Source organism: Macaca nemestrina, chromosome 3 (assembly GCF_043159975.1).
Source record: "Macaca nemestrina isolate mMacNem1 chromosome 3, mMacNem.hap1, whole genome shotgun sequence".
NCBI classification, from domain to species: domain Eukaryota; kingdom Metazoa; phylum Chordata; class Mammalia; order Primates; family Cercopithecidae; genus Macaca; species Macaca nemestrina.
Window position 1 is genome coordinate 182,454,396 of NC_092127.1, and position 18,850 is coordinate 182,473,245.

The window sequence follows — 18,850 nt, forward strand, 5'->3', positions numbered from 1 at the left end:
TTTTCTCCTCTTTTTATTTTTTAAATATACATAATGACAAGTCCTCAAGCTTGGCTTTGAAAATGAATAAAATGGAAGCCAAGGCTCTTTCGCTAGGTGCCACTTTCTTCAGTTTTTTACCCGGAAAAATAGAAGTTTAATAACATCTGCCATACCTATTTGGTGGAGCCTTATTTTAAGCCTTTGAAAGCCTCAGAAGAAAGGTGGAAAGCCCACTAACAAAGAGTGATTATCTATCCTCAAGGACTCAGCTTGGGAGACCCCATTATCACACCACTCCCACATCAGGAGGTGACATAACAAAAGGTAATAAAGGAGGCCTTTTGTGAGCGTGTTGGGCAAGAAAGATGACTCTTGAAGAATAAGCAGAAGGAGGTGGGAAATGAAAAAAGACGAGAGAAATGCCATCTCTTTTTTATTTAAAACATTATAATTTACTGTATGCATCCTCTGAAATGCTCTATTGTATGCATGTGTTTTTTTCCCTTTAGTAAAGGCCTAATTTCCCCCCTTAACTCAATTCCTCTGTCCCAGTTTAAAAACAAAACCAAACAACAAACCCTCCTTCCCCCACTCCCTGCCACACACACAATTCACTGGACTTAAGTGCAGTTATAATTTCTGTGACAATATGAAGAATGTCAAAACCACGCTTGCAACTTCTTAGTGAAATTATACTGTGGCTCCCTGAAAAAAACAGCTTTACAGAGCAGCTTACGCTGAATCCTAGCCTGGTTCCCAGTCAAGCTCTACACAGAGAACCCCTGTCAGCAGAGGGGAAAAATCTTCTGATGGGTCGATTGGGTGGTTGGACCAGCCCCTCTCAGACATCTTGGCGGCACCAGATACAAGGAATTTACAGATTTTATTGTATGATTCAGTTACTGATTAAGGTTCACAGGCAAATGGTTTGTCTGTGGCTAAATCTTGCTTGTCTTGGAACCACTCTCAGGCAATACCCTGCTCTCTCTGAATTGAAATTGGCAGTTCCCTTGACTCATTTTTTTTTTTAATTTAAGAGACTCTGTTGTGTCTTTGTGTCAGTAAAGTCTTAAGATTTTTGTAGCTGTATGTAAGATATTCACTAACTTGAGACACCTGCCTTGTATATCTATATTTGTAGGCTACCTTAGAGAAGGTGCTTTTGGGCTCAATTCAACATCCTGAGTTCTAAGCCATGTTCTGGCTTGCTGAAGAGGTCAGCAATATTGTCAAAAATGTGAACCGCTTGGAAGATCAGGTCTAGTTAAATCCCTGCCAGTCCAATTTTCTTCCAGACTTCAAGCAATACTGTCAAAGATAAGAGCATTCACCAGTCATGGATACTACAGCTATTCGAGCTATTCATTTCTATAGATGAGGCTAAGGTTGACCATGTGGCTGACCCACCTTCGTCAAACACTTCTGCAAGCGCTAATGCCCTGCTTTGTCATTTGCACCATCTTCTTCTCACAAAGCAGGCAAAGGGCGCTATGTTCCAGCTCCTAACCTTTCTCTGTAGATAACTAAAAATGGCAGGCAGTATAGTAGTTAAGCCCCACCAACTTCAACACACGTCTCAATCTTATTAATCACTAACTGACCATGTGTCTTTACCACAAGCCCTTGTCCTTACATATAAAATGGGAATTATCAGAGTGCCTGCACTCTGCACAGTGTTTGGCACACAGTGAGGACTCAGTACATGTTAGCCCTCATTCTCCTTCATCCTCAGCAACAGATTAAAAAAAAAAATAGAAAAACCACAATAGACTTTAGAAATCATCCACTCCAGCAACTTTGAAATATTTTAAAGCCATGGAGAAGGTTCTGTAGAAATGAAACTGTGGGCAGAAACACAAACTTGTGAATTAGATCCATGAAAAGCGTTTCTGAAGAAGGTAGGAAGAGCTGGAAGATGAGGGATCCTACCTACCTGGCCCTCCTCCTTCCTTTCCCTCTCCCCAGAACACTCCTGAAAATCATGTCTCTAGAACCCTTAGAATTCCAAGGTTTAGACTCAGACAACCACTCATGTAACCCTGACCTGCCATGTCAAATAACAAGCTGAAAGATGAAATGAGACTCAGGTATGGCTATGTAGCTACAGAAAGACCTAGTCAGACTTGAAAAGTATCTCTCTCTCTCTTTTTTTTTTTTTTTTTGACAGAGTCTCACTCTGTCACCCAGGCTGGAGTGCAATGGCAGGATCTCGGCTCACTGCAACCACTACCTCCTGGGTTCAAGCGATTCTCCTGCCTCAGCCCCCCGAGTAGCAGGGACTACAGGCGCTCGCCACCATGCCCAGCTAAATTCTGTATTTTTAGTAGAGACGGGGTTTCACCGTATTGACCAGGATAGTGTCGATCTCCTGACCTCGTGATTCGCCTGCCTCAGCCCCAGCAAAGTGCTGGGATTACAGGTGTGAGCCACAGAGCCTGGCCCAAAAAGTCTTTATTACATACCCTTGATCTAGGCACTGGAGAAAAGGAGATCTGTAACTCTTCATCTACTTTATGTTCTGAAGTAAAATCAGGGTTTATGCTTTTACCAACAAGCAAAATATTTAGAATTCAGACTCGTCTAAAACATTAGAGATGTTTGAGCATAGTTGATCTAAGATCCACCGAATGTATAAGCTAGTAGCTGAGACTAGACTTCTTCATAGAAAGATGAGTAGGGCATCCCCAGCTTAGAATCAAATATGTGGTCCAGATGGCAGTATAGGATTCAGAAAGTGGTAATAATCTGGAAACATTGGGGTACACAGGGGATGCTTCATGAAGGGCTTTGTACATAAGGGAGCCCTTGATGGAAAGTTAGAACCTCAGCAGGGGAGAGAGGGATAAACATTCACTAGAGAAGGAACTTTGTGAGCAAAGGTGTACAAAAAAGCATATATGTGGGGAGATACCATGGAGAGATGGTGTACGGGAGGTGGGACTAGATTCCAGCTCCTGACAGAGCAGCATGCGGAAGCTTACACTGTGAATTTTAGCTGCAGATGGACTGCAAGGACGAGCTAGCAATCCCAAGAGGACCCACGGACCCTCTGAAGGAAGGGAGCTGCCCCTGCAGGACCCGGAAGACACCCCAAATACTGCGAGTGCCCCAACTGTGAAAGTGGGAAAGGGAGACCCTCCTCTCTTGAACACACCCCCCTCCCCACTGGAGAAGCTGAAGGTCTGTTTGCGGGGGAAGTTTCTAACTTTATCTGCAGCTGAGTTAAGTTAGAGAGCTGAGCAAAATACAGGGGTAGAGGAAGCAGCAGAAGGGCCTTGGGAGCTCACTGGGTCCCCAGGCAGCCCATTCCTGCCGGACACCACAGGGATCCATTGGGAGGGTGGCCAGAGGAGCAGAGGGTAAAACTCCACAGGGAGAAGGAATTCTCCAGCTGAACTCTGTAACAATTTAAACAGGGTGTGAAGCCTCCTGGCCAGAACTCCAGGGAGGGTGCGATTCAGGAGGGCAGACTTCACAGGGAGGGGGAGAATAAAGCCGTTTCCTCTAGCTACTGGGAGGCAGATAGCCTCCGGCAAGTTTTCAAGCCCCTTTGGCACTCCACCAGGAAACAGACTGGGCTGTTGCGGGCGGGGGGTGGGGGGTGGGGGCACGGTGGGAGTGAGACTGGCCTTTCAGTTTGCATGGGAACTGGGTGAGGCCTGTGACTGCTGGCTTTTCCCCAGTTTGCTGACAACCTGCATGACTCAGCAGAGGCAGCCATAATCCTCTTAGGTACACAACTCCAGTGACCTGAGAATCTCACTCCCATCCCCAACAGCAACTGCAGCAAGACCTACCCAAGGAGAGTCTGAGCTCAGACACGCCCAGCCCCCACCACCACCTGATGGTCCTTCCCTATCCACCCTGGTAGTGGAAGCCAAAGGGAGTATAATCTTGGGAGTTCTAGGGCCCCGCCCACCACTGGTCCCTCTCCACACTACTATAGCTGATGCTTTCTGGAAAGCACCACCTCTTAGCAGGAGGACAATCAGCACAAAAATAGAGCAACAGACTCCCTAACACGTAAGGACTCACATAAACTTAAAGTAAAAGGGTGGAAAAAGGCTTAAATGCAAATGGACACCAAAAGTCAGCAGGGGTAGCTATTCTCATATCAGACAAAACAAACTTTAAAGCAATAGCGGAGAAAAGAGACAAAGAGAAACATTATATAATGGTAAAAGAGGCCTTGTCCAACAGGAAAACATCACAGTCCTAAACATATATGACCTAACACTGTAGTTCCCAAATTTATAAAACAATTACTAACAGACCTCAGAAATGAGATAGACAGCAACACAATAATAGTCGGGGACTTCAATACTCCACTGACAGCACTAGGCAGGTCATCAAGACAGAAAGTCAACAAAGAAACAATGGATTTAAACTATACTTTGGAACAAATAGACTTAAGAGATATATATAGAACATTTCATCCAACAACCGCAGAATACACATTCTTATTCAACAGGGCATGGAACTTTCTCCAAGATAGACCATGTGATAGGCCATAAAATAAGCCTCAATAAATTTAAAAAAATTGAAATGATATCAAGCACTGTCTCAGACCACAGTGGAGTAAAACTGGAAATCAACTCCAAAAGGAACCTTCAAAACCATGCAAATACATGGAAATTAAATAACCTGATCCTGAATGAGCATTGGGTCAAAAGTGAAATGAAGATGGAAATTAAAAAATTCTTTGAACTGAATGACAATAATGATACAACTATCAAAACCTCTGGGATGCAGCAAAGGCAGTGCTAAGAGGAAAGTTCATAGCCCTAAACGCCTACATCAAAAAGTCTGAAAGAGCACAAACAGACAATCTAAGGTCACACCTTAAGGAACTAGAGAAACAAGAACAAACCAAACCCAAACCCAGCAGAGGAGAGGAAATAACCAAGATGAGAGCAGAACTAAATGAAATTGAAACAAGAAAAAAATACAAAAGACAAATGAAACAAAAAGCTGGTTCTTTGAAAAAATAAATAAAATTGATAGACCATTAGCAAGATTAACCAAGAAAAGACGAGAGAAAATCCAAATAACTTCACTAAGAAATGAAACAGGCGATACTACAACTGACACCACTGCAATACAAAAGGTCATTCAAGGCTACTAGGAACACCTTTACGCACATAAACTAGAAAACCTAGAAGAGATAGGTAAATTCCTGGGAAAACACAACCCTCCTAGCTTAAATCAGGAAGAATTAGATACCCTGAACAGACTAATAACAAGCAGCAAGATTGAAATGGTAATTTAAAAATTACCAACAAAGAAAGTCCAGGACCAGACGGATTCACAGCAGAATTCTACCAGACGTTCAAAGAAGAATTGGTACCAATACTTTTGACACTATTCCAAAACACAGAGAAAGAAGGAACCCTGCCTCATTCATTCTATGAAGCCAGCATCACCCTAATACCAAAACCAGGAAAGGACATAACCAAAAAAGAAAACTACAGACCTATATCCTTGATGAACTTAGATGCTAAAATCCTTAACAAAATACTAGCTAACCGAATCCAACAACATATCAAAAAGATAGTCCACCTTGATCAAGTTGGCTTCATACCAGGGATGCAGGGATGGTTTAACATATGCAAGTCAATAAATGTGATACACTGCATAAACAGAATTAAAAACAGAAATCACATGATCATCTCAATAGATGCAGAAAAAGCATTTGACAAAATCCAGCATCCCTTTATGATTAAAACTCTCAGCAAAATCAGCATACAAGGGACCTACCTTAACGTAATAAAAAACATCTATGACAAACCCACAGCCGACATAATGCTGAATGGGGAAAAGTTGAAAGCATTCACTCTGAGAACTGGAATAAGAGAAGGATGCCCACTCCCATCACTCCTCTTCAACATAGCACTGGAAGTCCTAGCCAGAGCAATCAGACAAGAGAAAGAAATAAAAGGCATCCAAATTGGTAAAGAGGAAGTCAAAATGTCACTGTTTGCTGACCATGTGATCATTTACCCTGGAAACCTTAAGGACTCCTCTAGAAATGTCCTAGAACTGATAAAAGAATTCAACAGTTTCCGAATACAAGATTAATGTACACAACTCAGTAGCTCTTCTATACATCAACAGCAACCAAGCAGAGAATCAAATCAAGAACTCAATTCCTAAAAGGTAAATACTTAGGAATATACCCAACAAAGGGGTCGAAAGATCTCTACAAGGAAAACTACAAAATACTGCTGAAAGAAATCATAGATGACACAAACAAATGGAAATACATCCCATGCTCATGGATGGGTAGAATCAATATTGAGAAAATGACCATACTGCCAAAAGCAATCTACAAATTCAATGCAACCCCATCAGAATACCACCATCATTCTTCACAGAATTAGAAAAACCAGTTCTAAAATTTATATGGAAACAAAAAAAGAGCCCGCATAGCCAAAGCAAAACTAAGCAAAAAGAACAAATGTGGAGACATCACACTACCTGATTTCAAAGTATCCTATAAGGCCATAGTCACCAAAATGGCATGATACTGCTACAAAAATAGGCACATAGACCAATGGGAAAGAATGGAGAACCCAGAGATAAACCCAAATACTTACAGCCAACTGATCTTCGACAAAGCAAACAAAAACATAAAGTGGGGAAAGGATACCCTTTTCAACAAATGGTGCTGGGATAATTGGCTAGCCACATGTAGGAGAATGCATCTGGATCCTCATCTCTCACCTTATACAAAAATCAACTCAAGATGGATTAAGGACTTAAACCTAAGACCTGGGACTACAGAAATTCAAGTAGATAACATTGAAAAACCCCTTCTAGACATTGGCTTAGGCAAGGATTTCATGACCAAGAACCCAAAAACAAATGCAATAAAGACAAAGATAAATTACTGGGACCTAATTAAATTAAAGAGCTTTTGCACAGCAAAAGGAACAGTCATCAGAATAAACAGACAACCCACAGAGTGGGAGAAAATCTTCACAATCTATACATCTGAAAAAGGACTAATATCCAGAATCTACAATGAACACAAACAAATCAGTAAGAAAAAAACAAACAATCCCATCAAAAAGTGGGCTAAGGATATGAATAGACAGTTCTCAAAAGAAGATATACAAATGGCCAACAAACATATGAAAACATGCTCAACATCACTAATGATCAGGGAAATCAAATCAAAACCACAATGTGATACCACCTTACTCCTGCAAGAGTGGCCATAATCAAAAAAATTTTAAAAAGTAGATGTTGGTGTGGATGCAGTCAACAGGGAACCCTTCTCCACTGCTGGTGGGAATGTAAATTAGTACAGCCATTATGGAAAACAGTGTGGAGATTTCTTAAAGAACTAAAAGTAGAACTACCATTTGACCCAGCAATCCTATTACTGGGTATCTATCCAGAGGAAAAGAAGTCATTATTCGAGAAAGATACTTGCACACGCATGTTTATAGCAGCACAATTCACAAATGCAAAATCATGGAACCAACCCAAATGCCCATCAGTCAATGAGTGGATAAAGAAACTGTGATATACATATATATAATGGAATACTGCACGGCTATAAAAAGGAATGAATTAACAGCATTTACAGTGACCTGGATGAGATTGGAGACTATTATTGTAAGTGACGTAATGGAAAACCAAACATCATATGTTCTCACTGATATGTGGGAGCTACGCTATGAGAAAGCAAAGGCATAAGAATGGTACAGTGGACTTTGGGGACTTGGAAGGAAGATAGGGAGTGGGGCAAGGGATAAAAGACTACAACTATAGTACAGTGTATACTGCTGGGGTTATGGGTGCACCAAAATCTCACAAATCACCACTAAAGAGCTTACTCATGTAACCACATACCACCTATACCCCAATAACTTATGGAAAAATAAAAATAAAATACAAGACAATCGCTCTGGGATTTGTCTCTCTCTATGTATATCATATGTGTGTATATGTATATCTTATTGAGCCAGAAGTTCAAAGTCACACTAAGCTAAAAACAAACAAACAAAACAAAACACCAGAATACATGTGGGTAGTTGAAGAAAGAATGGCTTCTTAACCAGTATGGTAGATGATGAGAATTCTAACAGAGAAGGCTGGGGAAAGTGATGGACCTTATCAAATGGGGCACTCCTGGAGATTCTAAGCATGGAGAAGCTGATATGCAGAGAGTGATGCTCCAGGGAGGTTCATCAAGTTCTAAGTATAGGATGAAGGGAGTATATTAGTCCTCTCTAGCATTGCTGCAAAGAAATGCTTGAGACTGGGTAATTTAAAAGGAAAAGAGGTTTAATTGGTTCATGCTTCCACAGGCTGTACAGGAAGCATGGCTGGGAGGCCCCAGGAAACTTAGAATCATGGCAGAAGGCAAAGGGGAAGCAGTTACATTTTACATGGCCAGAGCAGGAAGGAGAGAGAAGGGGGAAGTGCTACATACTTTTAAAGAACCAGATCTCATAATAACTCACACAGTATCACCCAGAATAGCACCAAGACAGTAGTGCTAAACCATTCATGAAGGACCAAATACCACCTGTACCCCAATAACATAGATCCAATCACCTCCCACTAGGCCCCTCCTCCAACACTGGGGATTAATTACATTTTGACATGATATTTCAGTGGGAACACAGATCCAAACCATATCAGGATGGAGCCAGGGAAATCAATCAGGAGGCAGTTACAGTAGTTCAGACACAACATCAGGAAGAATTAAACTTGGGGGGTGGCAGTGAAATGAGAAAGAAAGGGGAGGGTGAAGAACTCCACAAGGGAAGAAACAACCAGCTTCAATGACTCAGCAGATGGTCATGGAGAGGAGAAAGAGATAAGGGTGAAGGCAAAATATAACTCTTACCATTTATGAATGCTTTAGAATCAAAAGACTAAGTCCTTTATAAATGATTCAGCATTTGATTTTTTCCTTAGATTGGCTCAAATTTTACCTCTCAGGTTATAAAATTTTAAAGCCCTATGCATTTGGAGGTCTGGTTCAGGATGAAGAATCTTAGGCTGGGAGTCGGAAAACCCAGCTCTGACCCATCTTTTCTTGCTGTGTGACCTTGGACAGGTAACATCTTCTCTGAGACACAGTTTTCTCCAAATGGAGTGGACAATGTATGCCCTGAGTCTTGCCCAGGCTTGTGGTGAGGAGCAAAAGGATAAAAGGACAGAGCGTGCTTGGTAGATAAATGTACTGATAGGAAACACAAAGAATGTCCATGACCATTTATTTATTTCTAAATCACTCATTAAGCTTTGCTAGTTCTTGTGTTTACTATTATGAATGAACGTTAGGTGTTGCATCCCACCTTCTATTTGAAAGACCATTCTTGGCAAATGTTCAAAATAACATTTATGAGTTAATAACAGAGTTAAGTTATTCCCTTCAGGATTAGATACATTATGCTAAAAAATAAATTCAGGGGCTTCAAAACAACAAAGGTTTACCTCCTGGTCACATTATATGTTCATTGCAAGGTTTCCTTCTTGCAATCACTCAGGGCCTCAGGTTTATGGAGCAGCCACCATCTCCCACGTTGGGTCACCATAAGGGAGGAAATGCTGCTCTGAGCATCTCACCCCTGTAATTGAATGCTCAACCGAAGTGACATGACTCACTTCCGCTCACATCTGATTGGCCAGAGCTGACCACATGGCCCTCTCCCAACCTCGCAGAACAAGGGAGGGCCATTCTACTGTGGGCCTGGAAGGCAGAGAACTAGAAGTTTTTAGAGAGCAGCATTTTCAATAACCACATGCACCCTCCGTGGATTTGCAGTGGCAGAGCATGTTGACTCTGGTCATACTGACGGAGGCCACCTTTATTTGCGTTGTGTAACAGACTTTCATGGAGCACCACCTAGATGTCAGGAATGATGCCCAGCATGGGAGATGCAAAGTCATAGATGAGCTCTTGGTCCTAAAATGCCACACAAGAAATATGCACTGGATGTTCTGTGAGCTTCAACCAGCCACTTCATCTAGCCCGACGAAAGGGAAATAGATTCCTGGAGGTGGTGAGTCCTACAGGAGCAGTCGAGCGTGCAGAGGCTGGGAAAGAAAGGTGTTCTGGGCAATCAGGACAGCATGAGCTAGCCAAGGCATGGGTGATGCCAGCTCTGCATGTGTGGGACCCTCCAAACAGTATTTACTGCTGGAGCATCAAATGGGAGGTGAGATGGTCAAGAAGAGTGAACCTGGGTGGAAGGAGAACTGGTTAGGAGGTAGTGATGGCATCCAGGGAAGAGAGGGTGAGTCCTGTTTTTGGGCAGTGAAGGGGATGGAGGAAGGGGGCCAGGCTCCAGAAACCATGAAATGCTACCTTCAGCTCTGAGCTCCCCGAGAAGCAGCAGAGCAGAGAGGGAGGGAATAACATGCAGCCAGAAGGACAGACCTGGATGCTGTGTGCACCTGCTTAGAAGCCACAACTCTTTGGTGTAAGTCCTGCTTCCCCACTTCATGGCTGTGTTACCCTGCACAAGTTATTTGCCTTCTCTGTGCTTTAGTGTCCCCATCTCCAAAATAGGGATAATAATAGAAAACGCGTAAGTCTGAGGTTATGTGTATTAATACGTACAAAGGACAGGGACTGTGGCATCTGACTGGGTTAAAGAAGTGTGGACTATCTTTTGTAGCCTCTGCAGGGGTTCCTGCCTCTCCCAGCCAGGCCGAGCCTGCTCTGCCAGCTGAAATGTCAACATGGGCGGTTCCTGTCTGAAGTCCCCACAGACAAAGGACGCTTTGCACCCAGGGGACCTGAGCAGTGTCCTTTTCTGTTTGTCTCACAGAGGCCTTCCTTTTCTGGCCGCAGCTGACCCGAGGGTGGGCGGACCCCGCAGCAGGCTCTGCTGCTGAGTCATCCTGCCTGGCCTGCCTGGCTGGAGTGACCTAGCAGGAGAAGCTGACTCCCCTGCAGGCTGAATCTGTCCTGGGGGTGGGGTGGGGAGGGTGGTAACATTTTATTTAGGGGGATCAAAAAGCCTCGGGATGAAACAATGGTGGGTTTTTTTATGGGTACGTATGGTGGGCTGTTTGCCAAAGCTTGGCCTGCCAAAGAGTGCTGGTAAAGGAGGGACTGTTGTCACTGGGCTTTTGGCCATGAATTTGCATCCTAGCAGGAGGCAGGAGGCAGCAGCCTAGGAAGGCCTGGTCTTATTTTTATCGCGTAAGAATGAGGTACCCTTTGGTAGAGATGCTGAGAGTCTCTTTCACTTCCACAGCTACGCATGCTGAGTAATAATGATTGCTGACTTTTTTGATCACTTGATGTCTGCCAGGCTCTCTACCAAGCTTCAAAGCATTCTCTCATTCAGTCCTTACCAGCTTGTGAACTAGGTTCTATTCTTATTTCTATTTAACCCGTGAGGGAACCGACTTTCAGAGAGGTTAAGTCAGTTGTGTGAGGTCACACAGCAGTAGGTGGCAGAGCAGGCAGTCTGATGCCGGGGCACAATCTCTCGATGGGTACACCTCGCAGGTGGCTGTAGGAGTGATTGGGGCGTGTGCGGCAGGGAGTCTCACATGCTGTGGGTGTTCAAAAAATGACCTCCATCCCTTTTATCACTGTTATTTATTCCTTCAAAACAAACAAACAGCAACCATTCAACATGGCCATGTGATTTTGGAGGGATGATTTTGGTCCTGCTTGAGGATTTGTCTTGCGTCTTGGTTCCACGTCACTAGGACACAGGCAGTCTGCAGAGACCTCAGGAACGCGACGCCCCGGCCCCCTGCTTCTATTGCTTTCAGACTGTCTTGGGCTGACCTTGTTTAGTAGCAGGATGACCTTCACTCTCCATATCTTTATTTCATGGTTCAGGACTCAAGTGTGTAGGTTGTAGAAGTTTTACAAATTCCAGACAGGCTTACCACATTTAAAATACCACTGACGAGTGTGTAACGCCTACCTTTTTAACTCCATGTAGGTCAGATACATAGTACTCTCAGAGAGCAAGAACTTTCCTAAAGCAACTCGGAACTGGGCCATTGTGCTTGCTTGCTGGTGGCCTGATAATACCAGGGCTTCTCGGTGTTGCTAAGAGTTTCCAAGGAGAGAGATTTGCTTCCCTCCCATTTTCCCCTTCCAGGGCACCAGAACGAGCCCACTGCTGGAGCCCAGGGCACATTCTTCACTTGGTCACCATCAAAATCAAATTACCAAGTACGCAGGTGCTGATGAAGCCTGTCACTACACAAAATTAATTATTTTAAAAAAGGTAAATGACCCAGATTCCTGTGGTGTGTCTTTTTGGGGCCCAGGAAATGCCCTTCCCCCCTCAAGTGAATTGGAGGTGCCTCAGATGATGTCAGCGCTCACTCTGCAGTGACAGAGGTATGGGTTGGCAGGATCTGCAGCATGAGCCTGGGCTCCGGCTGCCATTTGGGCTCCTGTCAGTGTCACTGTGGAGACCATTAATCTTCAACTTACAGCTGAGCCTTTTCGGGGCATTGAGTTTTCTTGTTCTGTTTTGTTCAGCATGGCATTCAAGATTCCTTCACAGAAATCTGTGTCGGAGCAGGAAAATGCTATGTGAATTATGTCCTCCTGAAGTCACCATCTGGCCAATATTCATCTTGCTTAGTGAAATATCAAGGATATCCTTCGGCACAGATGCTACGGGGCAAGAACATAGCACACAAGTGACCGCAGTCATAAACCAACATGCAATCAAGTGTAATTAATGCACCTGGTGCCCACTTCAGAGTTCCAATCCCGCAGTTGCACACGGGTTGGCTTTTCCTTTTCATATGTGGCTTTTTGTTGTCAGGTTTTTATTTTTTTCTTCCCTTTTGGGGTGGGGATAGATGTTTGCAGTTTGAATTGGCCCTGGCGTTTTCAGCAGTAAATAAGCCACCATCATGGAGATGGTGAAAATGGGAGTGTTTGTATGTGTTCAAGAAACTGCATCACATGCAACCAGTTCAATACTGAGCAGCATTCTGTGCCTTGAAAAGGCCATTGTCCCGTGCGTCTGGAATCCGTTCCTCTGTTGACACTCACTGGCTTTTGAAGGCCAGGCCCAGATACTGGCCTCCAAGTGCTTTTGTGCCTGATGGAAGAAGCGAAGGGATCCAAAACTTGGAAAAATAAAAGATAAAAACACAAAACAGCCCACCATGACTTCTCTATCAGCAGGATTTCATAGCCGCCTTCCTCTTTTTCCACACTGGCCTTGCCCTGGTGGTGTTTTAAAGTGGTGATGGGAGATGCCTCACTGGAACTGAAACTCTATAAGCTGTGAATGCTTTCTTTGGATGGAGACCTGGGGGTTAACAAGTGGGGCAAAGGTGGGGAGCAGAAGTTGCAGAAGAGAAACAGTGATATGAGGGCTCCCTATAATCCAAGAGCCATGTAAGTAAGGCGTGGAGATATGGGAGGCAGGGGGGCCTTTACCTGGGGTTCAGGGACACATAAAGAAATGACCTGGGCTCACTTGCAGTGTTTCTGCTGTGCATAGAGGAGAGGAAGGATGCTCCTACAGTGCCCTTGCTATGGGCACTGCAGCCTGAGTGCATATGGCAGCTGTGAGCTCATCCTCCTGTGTCACTTCTACACAGAAATAGCAAAATTGCAGTTAGCAATTAAAGGTTTCAAAGGCCCCTGAGTGTCGTTAGGGGCTTGTCAATGCCTTTCTCCGAGCTGCAGGATGAATGGCTCCCAATTGTCTCCTATCAAATTAAAGCTCCTTATCATAGGCTGTAGCATCCTCTGCTAATTGGTGCCTGCTTACCTAATTCATCTTTCATTCTGAAGCACCTTGTCCCATCATCTGAGAGCCATCTTCCAAGTCTTCTAATTGCCAGCTCTCTTCAAATCAATTCCATTCAACAGATGTGCACTGGATTTCTACTCAGAGCCAGGCCCTGATAGCAGGGGAGGCAGTTAGGTAAATGAATCAGAGAGCGTCGGCATTATACTATAGAAAGCCTTTGTAGTGTCTGAAAAAGGAGGCAATAATTTGAGTCTTGTTCCAAACTTAGGAGCTAAATAATCTTGCTTAAACTCTCCAAGCCTCTGTTCAGGAAGCTTGGGGGTAAATGGGGATAATAATGCAGAGTTGCTGTAAGAATTGAATGAGATTGTATCTATCTATTTGTCTGTCTATCTATCTATCTATCTATCTATATTTGACATACATATTTCACAAATGTATATTTCAGATATATACCAATACTGTATATATAAAGCCCGAAGAACCCATCGTTATTTTTACTGGAATGCAGCCAGGGTCATGAGGGAGGAGTAGTCATCTCTGCCTACAAAGGTCTGCAAAGGTTTTGTGGAGGAAAAGAGATGTGAGGCAAGCTTTTCTTCTTCCAGTAGACATGAGAAGAAAGGGCAGTTCAAGTGCAGGTAACGAGATGTGAAATCAGGGAGACAGGAAACAGCCAGGACATTTCAGAAAGGGCAAGTACACCTAGAGCCCTGGTTTCCATGGGGGCGGGGAGGGATGCCAGTGGTGGGAGATGGCCCTAGAGAGGCAGTTGGTGTCTGCAGTGATGTCTCCAGACCTTCAGGGTGTTGTGTGATTTCCACCCTCCTTCTCAGCACTTCTCACCTTCAGCTTCCCATTTGGCCTTACCTTCCCATGCAGCCCTTGGCACCACTGAGAGTGGTTAAACAGCATCTGTCACTTTGCCTGTGCTCAGCTTGGAAAATCCTCCAGGATGGCGACCTCATGGAAGATTTCCCTCACAACCACGCTTTCCCAATCCTTTGCCTACAGAAGGAGAAAGTGGTATTGCTTTACCAGCTAGAGTGAATGCACAGATGTGGAGTAGGACTAGGGAGAATAGGCCGAGGGATGGGTGAGCAGAACCCAGGTAGAGATCTGACACCCTTTCCTGGTGACCTCAAATGAATCAGTAGCCTCTTTGATCTGAACTTTTTGTATCCTCAGCACAAGGGCCTCATGTTCCTGAGGAGGTTCTGAGAAGGAGGGAGGAGGCATGGGGACTTTAAGGGAAGAGTACAGCCTAAAGAGAACTTTGATTTCCCTGATTGTGACTGGGTGGCTGGGAAAAAAAGCAAAAGAGTGTGGCAGGTTTATATTGGCTTGTTTGCCTGGAAGGGCTTGGTGTTCCCACGGCTGCACACCTTTCCTCTCCTTCTCGGCAAACAATGCCCCAGATGGGGCTCTGGTTGCCAGTCAGTGCTTTGATGTCACACTTTGAGCCTGTCTATCAGGAGTATCAGGAGGTGTGTGTGCAGTGGTAGCCAGCATAGCTCTGGTGTTAACCCTCATAAAACCACGGGAGGAGAGAGTCTGGACTCAGCCAGAGATCTTAGGTAAGAGATTGACACTTGCCTAAGTCTCCTTAAAAGTAAGTGACTGGGTCGGGTTGAAATTGAGACTGTTCACACCAAGTTCATGCTCTTTCCACCATTTCACCCGTGAAGCTGTCCATCATGCTCCTGATGCACCAGAGCATGGGTCACTGTAGTGCCAAGAGGGAAGAGCAGGCTGCATCAGGAACTCCATGAGAAACAATCATATGGATTGGAGCTTGCAAGTTTCAAACCTCAAAACTGTGGGGAGGAGACCCAACAAAGGACAGGGAGAGCAGTGGTGAACCCTAGTAAGAAATGGGAGGGAAAGGCTCTGTGTGGAGTTTAAAGTTGGAGGTCTAGCATTTAACTGTACATCACCAGAAAGAGGAAAACAGGGGCGTTGGAGAGTGGGCATGGCTCGGTTCATGGTTGTGAGGGATCAGTCGTTGCTCAGAAAATACTTCAGAAACAGCCACTGAGTGCAAGTGTGAAAGAAACATGAAGCGCTTACTGTGTGCAATGTGAGAAAGAGGAAAAAGCAGGGTTCCTGACTTCAAGAAGAACATGCTCTCTCACTCTCTTTAGTTATGCCCACTGTGTCAGGGAGGGCGCCTGAGCCTGGTCAGTTTAATTCCAGAAAGTCTGACTGGCCACCCACATCAGAAGTCCTGGTGGGATGCAATAGGCGACTTCTTCTTCCTACTGTTTATCTGTCCTCTCGTGCAGAATCAACCTGGGAAGGGCTTCTAGGTGTTTCCCTCTCTCTCGAAGACTCCCTCTTCCCCTCAATAGCCCCTCTGTCTTTGCATCCCAGGGAGGTTGCATCAGACCCTGGAGGTTTCCTGCCTGCCCCCTTTCTCCAGTCCGCAGTAGTGAGGTTGGATCCTCCAAGCTTCAGATCCTCCACAGTCTTCACAGAGCAGCATCCACTGCACAAACAGTGATCTCCCATGTTAATTTCCCATCTTAGTGCAGAGCTTCACCCTGTTCTTGTGCTCACAGAATCCTGTCAATTAATCTACTATGTTTTGTTGAAGATTTTCTCCCCACGATGGGTGAGAAAGAATGAAGTTGTTGAAAGGCAAAGGAGAACTCAGAAATGCCAAATCTTGAGAAGGGCTTAGCTGGGAAGACATATGATCACTTCTTCCTTGAAGCCCTCCTGACCGCCACAGACTGAAGTGATGTTGACCACACTTGTTGGAAAGCTAGGGATCCCGCAAGTGTCTGCTTAATTGAGCACATACTACATAGCTGTCTAGGATAAGTCTTACAGCGATGTCACTTTGGGACACAGGCATTTTATATCTAGTAATGTGGACATTATTAGAATTCCTAAGTGGGAATCCACTCTTTCCCATTCAGCTGCCAGCCCGAGGCAAATTTCTGGATCTCCCTAAGTCTTAGTTTCTAAGAATATAAAATATACGTAATGAGGATATTTTCTTCACTGGACTATGGTGCACATCAGAAGAGATTATTCATGTCCATAGTGCTGGGCCTGTAGTAAATACTCAGTAAGTCTCAGTGATTATTACTTTTCTAGGAGGCAGAGGGGAGAGAGATGGCTTTGTGTGATGGTCAGGAACATGGAGGAGGCTGGACATAAACTCATTTTAGAGGGTGGGGGCAGAGAGCATTGAATACTTACTGTGCATTTGCACCTGGCATGTGCTTGCTGATTTCATCCTCAGCACAAGCCTTCAAGTTTCCCTTTGTCAAGACGAATAGACTGAGCTCAGGGATGTTATGCTCAGGGATGCTCAAGGTCACACGTCTAATTAATTACACAGCTTGGCCTCAAACTCAAATTTATCTGACCTCAGAGTAAGGCATTTTAGGGACAGGCAAAGACCCAGGAGTAGGAAAGCCCCAGGTCATCCAGACTCCTTGATTATGAGAGAAGGAATATGTAAAAGTAGAAAGATAGTGCTGGAAAAGAAAGGCAGGTGGGGCTGGGAGAAGAAGTTCTCCAGTGTCAGGCCAAGGAAGTTGGACTTTCTCCAAAAAATACTAGAATGCCATTTCTGGGGTGGGTACAGAAAGAAAGCTGATGAAAGGGGTGGAAAGGGGTCCAGATTATATGACAGACCATGTCATTGGGAGTTGAAGATCTCAGCAGGAGTGATCAAAGAGAAGTCTTGGTGTTGGCCACTCTCCCCTGTGTGCTCAGAAATACCCGTCCTTTGTCTTGCGTTCAGTGATGCTGTTTGTAGGATTTCCAGCTCACATCTCAGCATCTGAATGTTCTGCAAACAGCAGCCAGGTTCTGTGGGGGAGGGAAATGCTGCCCACGAGAATACTGTTAAAGGAGCAACTGCTTCATCTGCCTTCTCCGGAGTGCCATGAACTGCGGAATACTGCTGGGCCAGATGCTCCCATCCCAAGCAGCTGTGTCTTGGGATTCAAAGAGGCTCTCGCAGCACTCCCACTAGTTAGCAGCACAACTGTGCACAATCACTTCACCTCTCAGAACTTCATCTCCCTTTTTAACATGGGAAGAAAACAGTAGCCTCTGTTCTAACCATTCTGATGTGAGTATCAAGGAAACTCATCTTTCTGAAAACTGCAGAATTATTCTCTAAGCCTTCCATTTGCCACCCTGATACCTTCTTCCTCCTTCTCCCATCCAGAAGTATACTTGATAGAATTTAATAATTAGGTTTAGTTCCAGAAACATGTGTAGGCCACCAAAGTAGGCACTGAACATGCAGAAGTGAAGGAGGTGCCATCCTATCTTTAAACCTTTCTCTCTTTACTAGAAGAATTACAGGCGGGAACATAAATGGCCACAGGTAACTCAGATCCCCTCCACCCATCCCTCCCAGTACTGGCAAGGTATCACGTGAGCACTTTCAATGCAAGGCACTGACTCCTTTCCTTACGTTTGTTATTTTATTGAATCTATAAAACAAGCCTGCCTTGGAGACTTTAAAACAGAAGCTCATCAAGAGAAATGTGCCCAAGGCCATCCAGATACTGAGTGGCCATCAGAATTCTAATCATGACACCAGACTTCAAAACTTTTCTTTTGCCAACTAGCCTTAAAATTGGTCAAATATGCCTCCTTTTTCAAACCGACCTTTTACTTCCCACCCATATGCAGGCGCCTGATTTCAGGGTCTCTCCTTTCTCACAGAAATGATTGAAATAACCAGTGCCCTGGTCTCCCTGCATCTAGCTTACATCTTTCAAATCCATCCACCCCAGGGCCACCAGAGTGGATCTTCTCAAACGCAGGTATAATCATGTCACTGCTGTTTTAAACTCTTGAATGGCTTCCTCAGTCTACAAGATAAGGTCTAAATTCCCTGATGTGCCATGCAGATCCCTTTCTGATCCTACCTTTGCAAACTTTCAATGCCCTCCTGCACCCTCCAGCCAAGCAAACAAGAACACAGACCTAGCCCCACCCATCAAGTCCTCCCTGGGTCCATATGCTGGAATTCCATTTTTTCTTTCATCAATTTAAGAAAACCCTCATGTCTTAAAATCAAAGGTTCCCTCTTATAAAATGCCTCTCTGAACCAACATATGCCCAGCTAACCAACCCACACCTAGTACTCTCTACTATAATTGGGAGTTTTA

The 18,850-nt window shown here is 44.4% G+C and overlaps 1 long non-coding RNA gene across 3 annotated transcripts in view; it reads left to right on the forward strand.

Moving 5' to 3' along the window:
* The window catches only part of LOC105487914 (uncharacterized), a 276,851-nt gene that overhangs the window by 250,203 nt on the left and 7,798 nt on the right, over positions 1–18,850 (forward strand). The window contains exon 7 of one of the 3 annotated variants that reach the window (XR_011621453.1): positions 2,978–3,550. The exons of 1 other annotated variant lie outside the window; for it this stretch is intronic. This is a non-coding gene — a long non-coding RNA (uncharacterized lncRNA). Of the gene's footprint in view, positions 1–1,123; positions 1,161–2,977; positions 3,551–18,850 lie in introns of those variants that run through there. One more of the 3 variants, XR_011621454.1, reaches the window with a different exon arrangement.